This window comes from Quercus robur, chromosome 2 (assembly GCF_932294415.1).
Source record: "Quercus robur chromosome 2, dhQueRobu3.1, whole genome shotgun sequence".
NCBI lineage: Eukaryota > Viridiplantae > Streptophyta > Magnoliopsida > Fagales > Fagaceae > Quercus > Quercus robur.
The window spans coordinates 75,890,800-75,896,799 of NC_065535.1; positions in this window are offsets into that span (position 1 = coordinate 75,890,800).

Here is a 6,000-nt window from a genome sequence, read left to right on the forward strand (position 1 = left end):
GTCATTTCGTTCATTCTATCTCGGTTTTTTTTCTCAATTACTTAAGTGTTCTCACAAATAAACATATACTTTACAAATATTTAACATTTGATTTATGTTAAAAATTAATATAGATGGTTTGTCCTTTTCAAAAACAATTTCACTTTTTAGCTTTCTATTATCTGCGAAAAGTGGGGGAATGGTTTTGGAGGGTTTATTTGTTTATTTATTTATACTAATGATGGATTCAAATCTTGTCTCCTGAAAACATCAATTAATTTTTTGGCTTGAGTGTTAAATAATAAGCAAGATTTTTATGCAATCTGAGTTACAGAAATTTTAAGGCAACCTATTATATGATTATTTGTCTTTTACGTAATGCATTATCCTACTTAGTATCTGACTTTATAAGTTTCCTTCTTTTCTTTCTCTTGTGGTCAAAGGATGTTTGTTTACTATTAGCATGCACATTTACAATGATTTAATCTTAACTCGTTTATCATAATTTGGCAGAGTAATTTCAATTAAATTTGTCATCTATGTTGATATTAAGTGTTATGAATGGAAAGCGACAAAATTTGATGAAACTAGATTGAGGGTAGAAGCATAGGACTAGTAATGGTACATAGAAACAATGATAATAAATATTATTTTTTATTTACTAGTTTAACGTTTTTTCCCCTCTGTATTGAGAGGTGTTTTGCATCAGGTGACTTGCGTCTTGTGTGGGTTGTTACAAGATCAATTATATGTGATATATCTGCTCTATGGTCATATGGTGGGTTGTTGAATTGGTGCAAGCGGGTGGCTTGTGTGTTGATATAAGGTGGTTTTTAGTGTATATTGGGAGTGTTGAATGCGTTCTATGTATTTTATATATTTGATGATTCCTGTGTAGCATATTGTGTGCCATTGGTTAACTTCTTATAATATTAATGTATTCAAATTCTGGAATAGATGTATACGTTGAGTTGCTATTTATGGTTATGGCTTTATGAAATTGAGAATCCAGAATATATTGAATGAACATGTATAAAAGTTACTATATACTTGTGTACGCAGTTATTACTTAAATATAATCTTATGACTAAAATGATTAGTATATTACATTTATAAGTCATCTACATATCTTATGTTTATGTTTAATGCTATAGATGTTAAGAGATTAGGATCTAACCATTGGTTTATATGTGCACTAATGAAGCGGTGTTGTAGGAGATTGTGTTAAGATATTGTTTAGCAATGGATAGGAGTTGGATGGACAAGAAGAGGGGTATTAGGGAATATTTTGAAGGTGTCAAAAGATTCGTGGAATTTGTGTCTCTTAATGCACACGATGGGAAGATGCTGTGCCCTTGTTGCAAATGTGTGCATAGTGAACTCCTTCCGGCAGAAGTTGTATGTGGTCACCTAAAAGACTTTGGGATTCTTTCTAATTATAGAACTTGGATGATGCATGGGGAATTACAGTTGACCACGACACCTGCTAAAGTTAGGAGTAGTCATGTGCAGGAAAACTTGAATGAATACGAGAATTTTGGTGGGATGTTGCATAATTTGTTCGCCATGCATGATATGGCACCGGAACCAATGGATGAAGGTCCTAGTGTGCAACAACCGGTAGAAGATCCTAGCATGCAACAATTGGTAGAAGGTCCTAATGATGATGCAAAAAGGTTTTACAAAATGATAGAAGATGTGGAGAAACCTTTATACAAAGCATGTACAAAATTTAGAATATTCTCAGCCATCATTGTGTTGTACTAGCTGAAGTCTCTTTGTGGTTGGTCCAACAAATCATTTACCTTGTTGCTTCAAGTTGTGCAAGACTTACATTCATGCTTGTACTAATGACTGCATGTTGTTTTGGAAGAAGTATGCTAACCTAAAGGCTTGCAAATTTTGTGGAGAGTCTAGGTGGAAAGAACAGAACACAACTTTTGGAGAACCGAATAATGCATCATCCAATAAGGGGAAGAAGAAAGCTGCGAAGATGCTACGGTGGTTCCCTTTGAAACCAAGATTACAACGGCTATTTTTGTCACCCGATTTAGTAGGATATATGAAGTGGCATGCGATTGGGCATATTGATGATGGGATAATGCGGCATCCCACTAACTCAGAAGCATGGAAAATGTTTGTCACTAAGTATGTAGATTTCTCATCTGAGCCTCGTAATGTTAGACTTGGATTAGCATCAAATGGGTTCAACTTGTTTGGCATTTTAAGTACCAATCACAATACATGGCTGGTCATTTTGGTCCCATACAATCTCCCTTCTTAGATGTGCATGAAAATGTCATCTTTGATGCTTTCATTAGTTGTTCCTGGTCCTTCCTCACCTGGAATAGCTATAGATTTGTACTTACAACCTTTAATTGAGGAACTTAAGAAGTTATAAGATGTTGGAGTAGAGGCGTATGATGCATCTTCTAAAACAAATCCCAATTGCATGCAGCACTAATGTAGACCATAAATGATTTTCTTGCATACTCGGATTTGTCTAGTTGGAGTACGAAAGGCATGTTTGCTTGTCCTTGTTGTGCCATTGATACAGACTCTTGCTATTTCAAAACATGGCCACAAAGCCTGTTACATGGGACATCAGCGTTGGTTGGATAGAGATCACCCATTTTGGAAAGAAGATACAAACTTTGATGGTACTTAAGATATGAGATTGGCTCCTATGCCACCATTGGGGTTAGGTATACTTATGGATACAGAAATTTTAGTTGGACGCGGTCTAGGTAAGAAAGCTTAAGCTACATTCAAAAAAAGAAAGAGAGGGGAGGAAAATGTAGGTGCTTGGAATAAGCGAAGAATACTAGTCACATTGCCTTATTGAAGGGATCAAAAGTTGTGTAACAATCTTGATGTTGTGCACATAAAAAAGAACATGATAGACAATATAATAGGCACGTTGCTAAGTTTGAAGGGCAAGGCAAAGGATAATCCAAAGGCATGCCTTGACTTACAGGCCATGGGTATACAAAGTGCTCTTCACCTAAAATCAAGCATCGACAATAAATATACGATACTGCACGCTTGTTTTAATATGATTGTAAGAGATAAAGGTGGGTTCCTACAAGTTCTGAAGGATGTAAAAGTTCTCGATGGGTATGCTTCCAATATTTCATGACGTGTCAATCTCAAAGACTGCATGATTTCAGGGTTGAAGAGTCACGATAATCACATATTGATGCAGCAACTCCTCCCAATAGCATTACACGAATCAATGCTGGCTTTGGTAACCAGGCCCTTGATTAAGTTATCCTATTTCTTCAAGGAAATTTGTTAGAAAACGTTGAAGGTTTTCGAGATTGAGAATCTTGAAAAGGACATTGTAGTGATGTTGTGTGAACTTGAAAAGATATTTCCTTTATCATTCTTCATAGTTATGGTACATTTGGTAATACATTTGGCCACCGAGGCCAAGATGTGTGGGCCAGTTCACAACCATTAGATGTATCTCATTGAGAGGTAAGAAATATGTAAAACAGTACATGCTTCATGGTTTCATTCAAATTTAATGTTCAAATTTTAATATTCTTATTCTAATTAGGTACCTCTCCCAACTTAAATTCTACGTGCGAAATAGAGCTGCTCAAGAGAGATCTATTGCTGAGGGGTACTTTATGGAGTAGTGTTTAACATTTTGTGCATGGAACATGGAAGGAGTTAAAACTATATCCAATCAATCTACTAGGTTGTTTGAGAAAAATCTATAGGGGGTGTGTCAAGCATGCAACTAGCGAATATGGAATTAACCTAAGCTCATCGATATGTTCTATTTAGTAGCAAAGAAATTACCAAGTTCATTGAGTAAGCAATAGAGAAGTTTACCGATATCGCTGCATGTCAATCCAATAATGCTAGCTCATCATAAGACTAACATAATTTCCTACACAAGATGCATAGAAAATTGGTGGAGGAAGAACTCCAAAATGCCCACCGTCGTATATCCGAGGATGTTATAAATAAGCACTACATGGAGTAGTTCTGTAGTTGGCTTAGATGTCACGTACGTTTGAAACATGCACCTTAATTATTCGTAACATTGTAATAATTAGTATTGTATTACTAATAATAAATGTGCTTGATTCTGTTAGGTGGTGAAAATGACTAATATTGATAGGGCGAGACTGAGTGATACAATAATAACACTATCTAGATGGCCATATGAGACAGTGAAGCAGATGAAGCATTATGTAAAAAATGGATTAAAATTCAGATGTGTGGATGATGAGGCATATAGAAAAACCCAAAATAGTGGAGTTAGTGTTGTCACGGAAGGTGGCATAACATACTATGGTGTCTTAATTGATATTATTGAGTTGAATTATAGTGACCGTATAAGACACGTCTTACTCGTACTTCTAGATGGGTTGACGTTCATAGTACTAGGGGATATAAGGTTGATGAGTTTGGGTTTCCTATGGTAAATTTGACCTGCTTGATACATCGTAAGGATAAAATAATTGATGAACCATTTGTCTTGGCATCTAAAGCTTCAAAAGTATTTTATGTTGCAAACAAAAGGGAGAAAGATTGGTATGTTGTTGTTAAAACTATAGCGAGAGATATGTTTGATAGTGGTACTAGCCCACAGTGTGATGACGATGATGCATATACACATTGTGAGCAAGATCCTTACAATATAAGTACGAATGATTATTTAGTTGGTGCAAATGACAACCAAGGCTGGGCTCGAGATGATATAGAGGGCATAACAATTGACGTCTCAGTCATTGAGGACATAGCCGTTCCTGGATAGGATGACATAGACAAGAATGACGTTAATGACGACGAAGAAGATTATGAGTACATTGATGATCTGTAGATATTATTTATTACATGTATGTACAGTTTACTAAAGCATGTATTCCTAAATTGTTGATAGCATATGTCCCTTTATGTTCAAACCTTTAAATCTAGCACATGGTATTTTTTAATGATAGTTATTTAATATGGTAGATGATTACTTGCTTGAAGTATATCCTAACTAAGTACATGGTATTCATTGTTACTATAAGCATTGTAGCCTTCGTACTTCCTTTCAATGCAATTATTGGTGTATAATTATTATTATGTTTGTGTTTTTCAAGTTTTAGAGGAAGGAATGGGTAGAAAACGGCAGCTACAGTTAGTGGAAAGTGGGTAGGGCTCTTCTCATGCAGTAGGGAGCTAACAAGAAGAGACACATGATGTTGCACTAGAGGAAGACATTCCACATGGCACTACATGTGACAATGATGCCACACAACCTCCAGGTATGAACTCTACTTTTCAAATTCTTGCTTCCATGTGTGTACTAGTTGTGTGTGAATATTGGAAAACAGTTTCTCATTGTGATTCACTATATACAGATGATGTGATAGCAACCCCTGCTAATGCTGCAAGACGTATAAAACGTGGTAGTACGCTACTACGAGACATTTGGAATTTGCTGCTGAGAACAAAACATGTACTACATTTGAATGGCGAAGGCCAACCAATTGGGGAAAGTGGGGCGACATTCAAAAGGTGTGTAAGCACTATTACGAGGTTGTACTATATGTGCCCACTAGTGCCTATTGATTGGCGGGAAGTGTCTATCTAGTATAGACGAGAGTGTTGGGGGGAGATTGAGGTAATAGTGACAACAACTTTGACATGTTGCTTTAATAGTATCATATTATAAGTAATTATGGTTATGCGTAGTTATGCTAGATGAAGTAATATAGACTAGAGTATCATTATGAGTAGCTGTACTAATTATAATTTCAACTAGGATCAATTTTAACATGTATGTTGACTAAGTGTGTTCTTTCTAGAGACGATGGGACATCCTTGCAGACAAAGTCTTGCCAGCGAAATAAGAGGACTGGGCAATGCAACAATTGGGGAACCTGAGAAGGGAGTGTAGGACCAAGCTAAAGGTCGAACGTTGTTTGGAAAGTATGACACAACAACAGGTTGTGAACAGTAAACCACAAAATTGTGATGAAGATTAGTGGAAGCAGTTGGTGGAATACTGGTTTA